Source organism: Lissotriton vulgaris, chromosome 3_1 (genome assembly GCF_964263255.1).
Source record: "Lissotriton vulgaris chromosome 3_1, aLisVul1.2, whole genome shotgun sequence".
Lineage (NCBI taxonomy): Eukaryota > Metazoa > Chordata > Amphibia > Caudata > Salamandridae > Lissotriton > Lissotriton vulgaris.
Genome location: NC_141689.1, coordinates 1,768,920,584 through 1,768,934,813, shown reverse-complemented (window position 1 = coordinate 1,768,934,813; position 14,230 = coordinate 1,768,920,584). Strand labels below are relative to the sequence as shown.

Below are 14,230 nucleotides of genomic sequence, written 5' to 3'. Positions count from 1 at the left end.
GCAATTCACCTATGACCCGGCTCCATCATTTTTCCCTGATTATCAGGAGATGGATGACTAGGGGGACTGGGAGGGGTCTGAGGACCCTATGGCACTGCAGTGCCAGTTTAGCCAGGACTCGGCAGACGAGCTGGGGGAGGCCATTGGTCTGGACACTACGCCCGACACTGGATTTGTCTCCCCTCCTACCGTGGCTACGGGGGAGGGGGCTGCTTACAGCATGGTGTTGACTAGGGCGGCCAAGGTCTTGGCTCTTGAGCTCCCTGTCGCGGCAGTGAGGACTAACCTCCTCACTGAGGTGCTCAAACTGCAGGCAAGCTCCTCGGAGCATTTCCTGCCGTTTAACGAAGCCCTCACCAACGTTCTGGTGGGCATGCCCTCTACAGGCCTTCCTGTAGATCAGAACGTGGCCCGACACCACCGCCCGGCTCTGGGCGACCCCAGCTTCCGGTCCGTTCACCCCACCCCGAGAGCCTGGTGATCCAGACCTCTACATCCCAGACCGCATTTCCGACCGCTCCCCCGGATCGGGAATCCAAAAGGTATGATCAGTTTGGAAAGAAACTGTTCTCCTCCCTGAGTTTGTGGCTGCGGTCTGTCAACACCGCCTGCCTTTTGGGCCGTTACACCCACTCTCTGTGGGATACGGTTGCGGAAGTGCTGTCGCAGTGCCCGTAGGAGGCACGGGCAAAGCTCACCCAAGCCCTAGTGGAAGGGCGGGACGAAGCACGCTACTCCATACAGTGTGGACTCGATACCACAAACTCGCTGGGTAGGGCGATTTCAACGACAGTGGCGGTCCATTGCCATGCCTGGCTGAGGTCCGCCAACTTTTCAGGGGATGTCCAAGCCACATTCATGGACATGCCCTTTGATGGCCGTCGCCTCTTTGGCGACAAAGCGGACAGTGCGCTGGAGCGTTTCAAGGACTCCAGGCTACGACCAAGTCCTTGGGCCTAGGCCAACGCCAGCAAACTTCTGCTTTTCGCCCCTTTTGTGCCCAAGGAAGGGGCGCCCCCACATGTCCAGCTAGCCACGGGCCGCAGAGCAAACTTCAACACAATCGCGGACGTAGTAACCTCTGTGGCAGTGCCGGGTGACAACGCCCCGCAGCATCTGCCTCAAAGCCTTCCTAGTCCGAGCTTTCAGGCCTATTCGACACCAGTGGGGGGCAGGGTTCGCCATCACCTCCTTCACTGGCGTACCATCACATCGGACAGGTGGGTGCTGCAAATCGTCCGAAGGGGCTACTCCCTCCCCTTCGAGGCGACCCCTCCAGCCATGCCACTGCAGTGGCACCACATGTTGGGGAATCACTTGCAACTTCTGCAGGAGGAAGTTATGGCCCTCTTGGCCAAGGGAGCCATCAAGCGAGGCCTGAAGTAGGACGTGGTTGCTCCTCCCACTACTTTCTGGTACCCAAGAAGGGCAAAGGAGGCCTACGCCCTATCTTGGACCTCCAGGGCGTCAACGGCTTCCTCCGGAAGGAGACGTTGAAGATGCTGACTTTAGCTCAGGTACTTGCTGCCCTGGAGACTGGATGTTAGCGTTGGACTTTCAGGACACGTATTTCCATATTCCCGTCCTGACGGCCCACCGGCGTTAACTGCGGTTCAGGGTAGGCCACGAGCATTTTACGTTTACCGTGCTCCCCTTCGGCCTCACCAGCGCCCCTCGGGTGTTCACGAAATTGATAACGGTGGATGCAGCTCATCTGTGCAGATCTGGGGTCTCAGTCTTCCCCTATCTCGACGACTGGTTGTTGAAGGCGGGCTCGCCTCAGACAGTCTCGGCCACCTCCAGACTACGGCCGACCTCCTTCACCTGCTGGGGTTCTCCATCAATGTGCCAAAGTCACACCTGTGCGCCTCTCAGAAGCTCCTTTTCATCAGAGCTGTTCTGGACTTGGCTTAGTTTCGGGTTTATCCTCCCAAACAGCGGGTTCGGGATATTCAGGCTCTGATTCTGATCTTTCAGCCTTTATCCCGAGTCACGGTCATGTCATGTATTTGGAATGGGGGCAGTGTGGCCCCCTTTCTTATAACTTTTTTTTGGGCCCTGGAAACCTCATCCCCCAGGGCCTGACCCCCATTTAAAAAAAAAACGATATATATTAACGAGAAGAGGACCACGTGGGCCCCCTCCCGTGGCCCATTCCGGCCCCGGGGACCCCATCCCCGGGGCATGGGCAATTACATTTTTTTTTATTTTGGGGTGGAGCTGCGTGGCCCCCCTCCCAAGGCCTCTATTGGCCCGGGGACCCCATCCCCCAGGGCCGGCCTTTATTTATTTTTTTATATCTTCTTTGGGAGGAGGGCCGCGTGGCCTTCCTCCCAGTCTATTTCTGGCCCCGGGTACCCCATCCCCTGGGGCCTGGTCATTGCTTTTTTTTTCCTGGGAGGGGGGCCACGTGGCCCCCCTCCTCAGGCCAATTATGGCCCTGGGGTCCCCATCCCCGGGGCCAGCCTGCCTTTTTTTAATTTATTATTTTGTAGGGGAGGGGATTTGCGTGGCCCCCCTCCCGGGCCACTTCTGGCCCTGGGGATCCCATCCCCCCGGGCCGGCCCTATCCATGGGGGGGGGTCCCCAATCCCCACACGGTCCCGCCGGCCCCCCGCATCCTGCAGGAGCCGGCATTGCTTTTCCACAAGGGGAGCTGCTGACATGCAGCTCCCCTTAGGGAAAAGCAATTCTGCTTTGCTTCATTGAAGCGAGAGGCGGTTTCCCTGCTCTTGCTTCAATGAAGAAAAGCAGAGTTTGCAATGACAGGGCGGGAGCAGCGCTGCTCCCGCTCTGTCTATGCAAACAGCAGTGTCCCGGAGGTGGGCACCCCCAGGACACTGCGGGAGCCGGCCCTGGGGGGTGGTGGTCCCCAGGGCCATGAAGGGCTCCAGGAGGTGGGCCGCCCAGCCCCACTCCCAACAATTGCAAAGTCCCGGGGAGGTGGTGGTCCCTCGGGCCCGGGGACCGCTACGGACCCCCGAATTGAAATATTAGTGAACAGGGTAGGTGGCGGTCCCTGGTGCGTGCGTGGGGGCTTGAGCCCCCCCCACACAGGTGTTATTTAAAAAATAAAAGTCCCAGGGGCAGCGTGAGGCTGTGTGCCCCCCGCAAAATTATTAATGAAACCCCCGGGGTGATGGTCCCTGGAGCTTGGGGGGGTCTCCAAGTCCTCCCACACATAAAAATACAAAACCCTGGGGGTTGGCAGTCCCTGGGGCTGCAGGGGGGCCATGAGCCCCCAGCAAATGTTTATGGAAAGCCCCGGGGGTGGCAGTCCCGGGGCTGCGGGGCCTCCCTGGGTCCCCACTATTTATTTTTCACATGGCCCCGGGACTTGGCCCACCCCGGCGCTAAATAACAATGAAGCTTTGTTTTTGTTTTTTTCGCGGCAGGATCTGCGGATCCTCCACGAATTTTGCCTATTTATTTATTTATTTTTTAATTCGTTTTTGGCCCTGGGGTCCTTGTGGGACCGACCCCCTGAGCAGGCCCCCTTTTCTTGTTTTACACCTTTGTTTCCCAGCCAGGGACGTGCTGATATCTGTAGGTGAATTCAGAAAAGTGTAGATGTCCGAGAGCAGATATTTTTCATCTGTTTTAGTGAGTAATCATTTTTCAAATTCCGAAAGGGGTCAGCTGGCGTCAGGTTGCATGGAAGAGTGTGATTGTATGGAAGAGTGTGAGACCCAGTGTTTAACTGCTACATAATGCCAATATTCGCTGTCTGGGGGGCCGTAGTAATCTTGGTGTCTAATGCCCGTAAGTGATTATAGAGGTTGCCAATGCGCTTGCAATTAGATGTTTGCCACTCATGATATTCTGTCCCTGTTTGTGAGGGCGGAAATGCTGACTTTCCTATAAGGGGGTGAGCAGGAAAATAGGAGAGGGCAGCCTTTCATCACCATCACTCTGTCCTATGCCACCAGGGTAGATCTGGTAATGGGATGCGATATATACAACTCCTAGGCGATGCTGTTTGGGGAGCCACTGACCCTTCCAAATATGAATCCCCACTATGGCCGGACCAATTAGGCACCACTGGTTTGCAGTTAGAACCATGCTGCATTCAACCATATATCTCAGCTGAGCTCTAAATAGTAGTGAGTAAGCTGTGGTACCCCCCCGGCCACTGTCTGCCTTCGAGAGGTATGCTAGTTTTCTAGCTAAGCAGGGTTTCTTACTATCCCAAATGTATAACTATCGTGTGCTATAATTAGGTTAGAACAGGTGGTGGTTGAACCAATGGAAGTATATAGAAGTCTGGGTAGCAGTGTCATTTTTATGGCAGCTAGTCTGCCCATTCAGGACAGGCCGCCCAACTTCCAGCTTTTCGGGCTAGAGTCTTATTAGGGCAGTACATCCTATTGGCGCAGGAAAGATATGGAAAACTTTCTGTCTCCAGTGTGCTCCTGAGGATATCCAGTTGGTGAAGAATCTGTAGGTACATAGATTATCCATCAGAAAGGTAGTTAACTTTTTCATTAGACACATGGGATGTATCTCTTTATTATCTAATCCTATGTGTTGCTATCATAATTTACACTGCCCATTTTTCTATGATTGTGCATTCCATACCAAACTATGGGGTCGATTATGATGATGGTGAATCTGCATCCTTGGGCCGGTGGAAGCCACCGCCGGCCCGGAGGATTCGGATTCACCGCCGCGGTCCTTGAAAACACCCACCGCCAGATTATGATGGCGGTGGGATCAGCGGCGGATGGCAGGTCCGTCCGACGCTGATCCGCGGGTTGTGGACCACAATATGGTGGCGGTGTCTGTAAGACACCGCCAGCCATATTATGATGGGTGCGGAGACATGCTTTTTCGCGGCGGATATTCCCCCGTTGGAAAAGCATGTGGACCTTTGCTTCTGGGGGCCCCTTTCGGGCCTCCAGGATGTTTGGGGGTGGGGGGTGCACACGGGGGGTACCTATGGTACCCCCCTGCATGTGCATGCACAAAGCGGCAGGCACTGTGCGGTGCCTGCCGCTTTGTGCATACACATGCAAAGCATGCGTTTTTAACTTTGCGGCGGGTGCTGCTTTAAGCAGTACCCGCCGCAATGTTAAATATACAGGATGTGACCGCCAGGGTGGCGGTCACATCCTAATTCCTATGGAGGGAACGCCGCTACCCCTGCGGATGGTCCCTCCACCTTGGGGGTGGCGGACGGACGCATGTCCGTCCGCCATCCTAATCGACACCTATGTGAGCTATGTAGCATTTCTGTCCATGCGTTTTGGTGTAATAGGCACCCCCTTCTGACATTGTGTTAGGTGATTGATGTTTGAGATGGACATTAAGTAATAGAAGAATAACTAGCCTGTAAAATATGCAGGCACATTTTGGAATATAGGGTCGAAGTCACACATGGAGCATTGTGTTACCTAGATTATATTGTTGCTGATACTGTTTGTTTGTTGTGGAACCAACAAAAATGCATCACTTAACCTGAGCTGATAAAAACATGCATCATCAAATTCATGCAGTCTTTTGGCAAGTATACAAGCCACATGCTTGCCGGCATGCAGTAGGCTTTAAAAGTTGTGTGCAGAAAAGCTACATGTTTTTAGCTGTCTTCACGTGTACCCATTGATTAGTTCCCGAGGAATGCTTGCAGTTATCCTGCACAGTAGTGTTCTAGGTCTTTTTCATTAAAAGCAGAGAAGTACGTTAACGCATTACAAACCATGACCCTTGAGGATCGGAGCTGATAAATGCAGACTCTAAACCTTGGAGTACTAACAAAAAAGTAACATAATAGTAGAAAATAAAAAAAACATCCCCACATTGAGGTATCCAATAATTAATATACAAATTGAAAAACATGCATTCGGAAAATGAGCTACTAAACCCAGGTCTCCAGCTCAAGCCTGAAACACATGTATTAAAATTGAGTTGAAAGAGTCCTGGAGACATTTTATGTGTCGGGTGCACTCCCAAGAATGTCCCATCAGCGCGCCTTTAAATGGGTGCATAGACCTGGTTAGTGCTCCCTATTACAGTTAACTTGCTTCCTCTAGGGCAACCATGCACTCATACCTGCCCTGGGGGCAGCGCATTGGTGAAAGGCGTACAGGCTGCTTCAAGCAGTTGGTCTACTTTCTTTAATATACAGGCGGCAACTGTGCCTGCCTTTCCAAAAGGAATATAGATCCTCCCTGAAGGTGTGTACAGTGAGTGTCTGTACGCACCTCCAGCGAGATGTCTGCCTGCAGTCCCTGGAACACTATTTTTTTCCCTTTTAGTGTCGTATTTTGGGGAGGGGGCCCACTGATTGTGTGTCACCTCTTTGTGGTGCACGATCAGTAAGCCGCCTGACAGCTTCTTTGTCTGTGTCTGTAATACGGCACTGGTGCAGGGCCAAAGCGTTCACTAATTTGCATGGGGCCATGTCCCAACGCAAATAAGGTAGTACACCTTGAAATTTTGAGACCGTGCTGGCGAACACATCTGTATTACAGAACGGACCGCGCAAGGATCTGCAGTCCCTTCTGTAATACCAAAGTGTCTTGTGGTGGGGGAACGCAGAAAGTAGGAAACCATGACCCAGGGGCGCTCATTTGTGATAAGATCCCTATTGCCTTTTTTTTTCATTTATATATTTTTTTATTTCGGTGTACTATTTCTAAAATATTTTTAAACATTGGAATTTTAAGAGCTTCAATGAGAACAATTAAGTGACTCAGGGTCAATAATAGCTTGTAGTGGCCTTCTGCTCCAATATTGTAATGTTTGCCTTGCTATATTTTCCTTTTTAATTTAAACAGTCTACCCCCAGGGGGTGGTATGTTCTAAAAACATTGTAGACTTTCTCCCTCCGGCTCTACAAGTTAATAAAGAATCTCTTCCCCAGTATAGGCCCTCGCCTGCAGCACAAGATTCTTTGTTTCAGCACCTTTAAATACTGGCATCACTCTTGGCAGCGGGCTTTAACACTATATTATTCAACTTAAAATTCCTTTAGTTTAAAAATGTATACAACCCAGCCTTTGGGGAAAAAGACAAAAAACAAATGAGAAGAAAAATCATAATACATTATTCTAATCCATTTGAACATCCTTCAACTTGTGAAAACCTAATAATTATTAGACATAATTTATGCTGTTTACCTCTTGCAAGTATCAGATGCATTAGCATCAGCTCTCCTCTGCTAAGATCAGGGTCACATTGAAAATAATGGGGTGACCCAGTAACCCTCAGAACCTGGGTAAGGGATATACAGAGAAAATTGGTTCCGTTGGGGACGCAATCGATTTGCACAATGTATTGAAAACATACACAGACAATTATTTCCAGTGAACAATATTTTTAGAAAACAAACAAAATCAGGGTCCGCAGCAACCTGTAGATGGCAATATTTAGTGAAATTTTAGCCTTCGTCTTTCACAAATTAGTAGCGCTCATAATTTCTCGCTTAGACTACTGCAACGGCCTTCTCGCAGGGGTTAAAAAGAACACGCTATCAAAACTTCAAAGTGTGCTTCACTCCGCCGCACGATTGGTACTCAAGTTACCTCGCAGAGCCTCTATCTCTGCAGCCCTCCGTTCCTTACACTGGTTGCCTCTCCATAAAAGAATTCTTTTTAAAATACTGATCATTGTCTTCCGTGCCTTCAACAAAACCGGCCCTAAATACCTCTCCAGACGCTTTCCCCACTACACCCCCAGTCGCTCCCTCCGCTCGTCCCTTGACAATCTCATCCTCCCTGCCAAATACAACCTGAAGACTAAGGGCGGCAAAACCTTAAGCTCTCTGGCCACGAAAGCATGGAACAGCCTGCCCAAAACTCTCAGACAACAGACTCACCCTTCAGAAAGCTCTTAAAGACCTGGATTTTCAACCTCTCCGGTGACTACTCCAAAGCGGCCATCTAAACCCCCCTTCAACCCTAGGACTGGTCACTCAGGATCTTCAGCGCCAAGATGCTCCCTCCGGAGCGAACGTCGCGCTCTACAAATAACCTCACAAATATCACAAAATATCACAAATGACTTATCAGCGTTAGCAGAAGGCCAATATCCCCTTAGTATGTGTTCCGTTTTGGGCATTGCCAGAAGAGATCCTATAAGCTGCCATTAACACAAAGGCATCCGTGACTGATCAGGGTGTTACAAATTATAAAATGTTTTGCAGTTTTTCCAGACATTAGGGATAATGATCTGATAGTTTTCAATTGATAGTAAAATGTTTTGCCTATTACACGAACTGTGGGCCACTGCTCTTCATGAAGACTGCATGCTAGCTCATCAAACACCCATTTACCTCTAATATCTTATTAAAAAAAATGGTGAGAGTTGAGAAGTTCAGAGACAGTATGTTTTGTAGTACGAATATGTTATTTTTATTTAGAGGATATTCAACCAAAATAAAATGAGTCTTTCTGGGTTGAACTTCTTGCATATATATTGTTTGGGCTGTGTGTCCATAGAGGTTTTCAACTGTACTTATCTGAACTGTTCTTTAGCCGGATATTGGAATTTAAAACTTAAAGTATTAAGACGTTAGTTATAATTTTACTGTCTTCCATTTAAAATCAATTGCCAAAAGTCAGGCGTTTTTTGCGCAGAAGACAAATTCCAATGGCAATTCTGGCATCGAAAGAATCTCACATGAGTATAATAAACCCACGAGGCCCTTTTTCCAGATATCAGTAAAATACTTTGACAGTGTCTCTTAGTTCCAGTTTGACTTTTGATATGTAACAGATTTCAACTAGTGTTCACATACCGTCAAACCGAGTTTATAGAACACATACTAGAAAAGTGTTCAACCTGTACTTAATGCCAGTAGTTTGCTGTATCCATCAATGACAGGTCATGTGCATGAGTAGGAAGACACATTGTTTACTTTGGATACACTAGTAGTTAAAAACACCACCCCGCCTGAACACAATGTATCATTGCAGAATGTAATGTTCCATTAGAGGATGTCGTATAGTAGCCGATTTGTGGACAAACATGTATGAATGTTTGTAGACCATTAATATTGAAGCATTTATTTTTGCCAGAAGAGAAAGTTTTAATTTCCAAAGGTTCCAAGATTGGGTGTTCAGGCAGAACTGTGCCTATTTGATTGAGCAAGACAAAGGCTAATTTGAAGATGGTTGCTCCTGATCTGGAGTGTAACAGTGGGTGAACAAACAATAAATAGAAATGGGCCCTAGTGATTGTTTGTGGCTAAGGCTTTTTCAAGCATTGCACACATCGACCTTTTTTTTATGACATTTTAATTACCCACCACGGGTTCAAATTTAGAAACAGCCTGATGTTCAGTGTGATCCTTATCAAGTATTTTGCAAAGTTTGAGGAGAAAACAGTACCCAAAATAACTTAAATGGCTGTTCAGCATTACAAGCTTTGACGTTCTTGGAGATTGGCAATGTTTACCTTTTACTTTCCTATTAGTTACAGACCTAGAAACTCAAATCTGGGGATAAGATACATTATCCCTACATAATCTTCATATTTTCATGACCTTGTTAAGGTAAATTCACTGCATAAAGTGCAACACGTTTTCACCATCCCCCCCCCCCCCCTCCCCCACTGGATATCACATTTGTTTAAATGGTTATGAATTGCATTAGCTGGTTGTCACTGGAAGGTGAAAAAATGTGATCCACTCCATGTGTACGGGAGTAATACAAATGTGGGTTGTTTAATTTTTTTTAAATATAACAACTTGATTATTGTAATATCATTTTAATTCTGTGTTCTAAAAATTCCAGAGTATTCAAGGCTTCCCACAAATAGCACCATTAGGGAGTTGTGAAGAATTTAGTTGTGTCTGACTTAGGGGTCATCGCCCCTGATCAATTTTCCAGGAATGTTAAACTAAATCTTGTATTTATTTGTTTCTTGTTTTTATACTTTAAAGTTTGAAAGTACAGATTCAGAATACAGGCATTGATTGTGATTTTCTGTCACTTGCAAAATATTGGTTCTTGCTCACTAGTAGGAGAGGGTGGTCAATGTGTTGCTGTCAGTATATGTATTTTGAGATGAGGGTAAAGATTTGTATTTCAAAGTCTTCATTTCAGCATTGTCTCTACCCGTGTGTTATTTGTAACATTTGCTTACTATTATGCTTTTTTTTAATTTACGGTTTTAAGTGCAATACTTGCATATAGTGCTGTTCCAGTGGCATGTCCATCACAATACATTACTCCAGATCACAGTTTAGGCTGCACATCGCTTGCTTAAAAGCGCAAAAGCTGCCTACCTGCACTTGAAATGTCTGAGGCAGACCAACAGTCCCTGGATTTGTGACGAAACCAGTCAAGGCTTGCTGGCTATAAGAGAATTCACTCAAGCAAACAATGAAACGAGGATGAGGGTGAAAACGTTGTCATTCACTGCAAGTGAAGTTACCTGTATGGTGACCAGTAGAAGTGAAGAATGGAATGGAGAGGAGTGAGGGAGATATACATTCCTTCCCACAGCTGTGACATACGTCTGTTGTGGCAGGACTTGTATTACTACCAGGCTCTAGCACAGTATAGTTCTATAAAAGTCCCCAATTTAGCAGCTTATTGTGCAAAAGCAATACATATTACGACAATAATTGAACTAGACATGAAAATAAAAATGACAGGTTTATAAATACCCCCTCAGTACTTTAATAAGAGAAAATTACATTTCTGTTGCTTTTGCACTAGGAGTACGAGCTGAGTACAGAGTGCACCCACTTATTTAAATGGGCACTTACCAACAATTTGTACTTTTTCCAAGATTCAACGTAGTCTATTGGTGTGGCTTCTGTGTGATAAAAACAAAAACTGGCAGACATGGTTATATTGCTGCTACAGTACAGAACATCACAAGTTAACACTCGAAGATTTTCAAAACTATATTGTATTCCCTTGAAAATTGCTAGTCGAATGGGAGAGGCGCCCACAGCGAGCCTATTCCATTCAACTATCAGTACAGTTGACTCAGATGATATTAAAGAAGTGGGCCATCTGTAATGTAAAAATCTCTGGTTAGTCTTTTGGATGGCATTTTGCATTAATTGTCACAATAGGCAGTGTATCCACTGAATTACTTCTGTTCCAGGTGTATTGTAGATAAGTTGACCTCTGTTAAGGAGTTCTTTTCTACTAGGAAGTAGATGACCATCTGAATCTGGAGAAGAGCCCTTGACATGCTTAAGTCCCTCTTGTCAATGATGCTTCATCAGCAATGCTTCAAGCTGCTAATTGTTCAAGCAGAGACAGCATGACAAGGCTCCCAAGAATCTGGACTTCCAGGAAGTTCAACTATATGGAGGTGACTTGAGAATGTGCACCATAGGAAGAGATAGAGCCTAAACCCCACCTTGTATGACCTGACATTTTAGGCGGCGAGTGAAAAAAGATAGACACTTCGCTTGATCACTTGGACTCAAAAGATATTGTAATGGCATTCTATCTGGCTAAAATGAAGCGGGTCAAGAAATACCTTTTCTCATTAGCTGTGCATCTGGCACCATTTGACAAGACTGGTAAAAAAGGTACACTAGATAATGCACTGACTAAATGGAGCATGTTCACAGAAATGGGTAGCTGTCTCCTAAAGGTGGAAAAGTAATAGAAATGCTAAAACCTTTTTTTATAAGAAAGTTGCCAGATTTATTTAGGTTTCAGACTTTCATTTCATAAATGAGTGTAGGTTGTGAATTGTCTTCATTTCTTTCAGTGGAATAGATTATTATTTTATTTTTTTTAATCTTTTTATTAACTTTGCAAGAAACAGTGGTGATCGTCACAGTCATACAGTTCAAGACTTACAATTGTACCTTAGGAAAGTCGATCAAAAGAAAAGGGTTGTGTACCTTTTGATATTACACATTACAGTTTAGCATTATACATTCATCAACATGGTTGGTTCGTCAGCCTGGGTAGTCTGGGGGGTTCGCAAATATGACCCCTATACTCATTCCAGTTGGACCAGATACCAACCCATTTCTGTGGGCATCCCCTGGCCACGTAAACTGTCTTCTCCTGGAGCATGCACCAGTCGATGTCCGTTTTCCAGGGACCAGGTTTAGGAGGCCCCGCAGCCCCCCACAGCCGAGCAATGTTCCTTTTTGCGATTACAAAGCCCAGTGTGGCCCAATTCCTCCCACGGGTTGACAGATCAGTGGACTCCCATATATTTAGTAGACACCTCTTTGCCTCAACCCGCAGCTCTGCCTCCCACACCTCTTGCATGCACTGGTGTATCCGTCGCCAATAAACCTGGAGCAATGGGAACTCCCGTATAATATGGAAGAATGTCCCTATCTCTCCACATCCCCTCCAACAAAACCCATCCGCACTGCGGCCCATCAATTGCAGTCTAGTCCCTGAAATGTAGACTCAATGAAGAATTTTGAGCTGAATCAAGCGAAGTCTAGCTGATATGGCCACTTCCTTAGGGGACGCTAGTGCACTTTTCCACTCCTCCTCGTCTATTTCCAACCCATCAGATTCCCATTTTATTTTAAGGGATTGCAATAGATCTGGGGAGTTATTAATAATTCTTTTGTATGTGAGGGAGATGGCGTGTTCGGGGAGGTGGCCATCTAATAATCTGTCCTCCAGGGGGGATGAGGCTGGGGGAAGAGTCCCTTCGAGAACGTTGGATTGGAGGGAGTGCCAGACCTGTAGATAACGGTAGTGTTCTGTTTGTGCGAGCTCATATGTATGTTGGAGTGAGGCGAAGGACACAACCCCCCCTGAACCCCATAAGTCTCTTATATGGGAGATCCCAATCAAGTCCCAGTTGCGGAACCCTTTGGTGCGACTCAGGGTACCAAGACTTTCGGAAGCCCATAGCGGGGTAGCCATAGTCAGAGTGTCGGCCCAGCCCAATTTCCGTTGCACTATGTGCCAAATTTGTACTGAGTGTTTGGTGGGCCCGGTGAGCGGGTATCTGCCCGGTCTAGAGTACAGAGCCGCCTTAAAATTTCCCCCCGGTAAAAGCCACCTGTCCATTCCATACCCTGGGCCATTGCCATCGCAGTACGTGCCTTGATTGATGGCCGAGAGGTGCGCAGCCCAATAATATTAACGAATGTCCGGGAGCGCTATGCCTCCGTCGAACCAGCCTAATGTAAGCTTCTGGAGGGAGATACGAGGTGCTCCGGCCCACAGTAGCTCTCTAAGCGTTGTTTCGAGAGATGTAAAATACGACTGTAGCACCAGGCCAGGGTAATTCTGCAGGGTATATAAAAATCTCGGCAGTGCCATCATTTTAAAGAGGGACGCCCGGCCTAGCAGGGACATCGGGAGCTTCCACCAGGAGGCTGAGTCCCTCTTGAACTGTTGGAGAGGGGGCAGGGGATTCCTCTCATACCGGGTGGCCGCGTCCTTGGAAACAAAAATCCCCAGGTATGTAAACCCATCTGTGGCGATCTTGATCGGGCAGTTACGAGGGACCGCCGGGGGGTCGCCGTTGAGGACATACATGACTGACTTGCCCCAGTTTATACTGTATCCCGAGTTCCTCCCGAAACTAGCAAAAATGTCCATGGCCACCATAAGTGATTTGCGAGGGTTAGTAAGGTATAGAAGTATGTCGTCCTCATAAAGCGATATCCTGCCCTCCCATCCGTCCGCCCATCGGAGCCCCTTTAGGGAAAAGTCTTGTCTGATCCAGGCAGCTAGTGGCTCCAGAGACAAGGCAAAGAGCAGAGGCGAGAGAGGACACCCCTGTCGCATCCCTTTCTCTAAACGAAAGATCTCAGAAATGTTATTGTTAACCGTGACCTGGGCCAGGGGCTCTGAGTAGAGGAGACGCACCCACCCTATGAATTCGGGACCAAAGCCCAATTTACGGAGGACCGCCATCATATATGGCCATTCCAGGGTATCAAATGCCATAGCGGCATCAAGTGATACCACAACTGCTTCCTCCTGAATGGTATGGCAGCGCCCCAACACGCCATGCAAGTGGCGGAGATTGAGCGCCGTATTGCAATGAGGCATAAAGCCCGACTGGTCCGGATGTACAAGTGACGGCAGGACTGGCTTGAGCCTATTGGCCAGGACCTTAGCCAGAATCTTGGGTTCCGCGTTAAGCAAAGAAATAGGCCTATAAGAGACACATTAGTCCTTGGGTTTGCCATCCTTAGGGATGGCCACAATGGTGGCTATACGTTGGTCTCTCTGCAACACTGCCTGCTCCCTGCCTTCTTCAAACATCCGCTTCAAATATGGGCTGATGCCGTCTGATTTGAGCTTATAAAGTTCAATGGGCAGCC

General features: G+C 47.5%; 1 protein-coding gene across 1 annotated transcript in view; it reads left to right on the top strand.

Moving 5' to 3' along the window:
• Positions 1 to 14,230, top strand: part of AFG2A (AAA ATPase AFG2A) — a 1,627,379-nt gene that overhangs the window by 975,962 nt on the left and 637,187 nt on the right. The gene's annotated exons all lie outside the window — the stretch shown is intronic.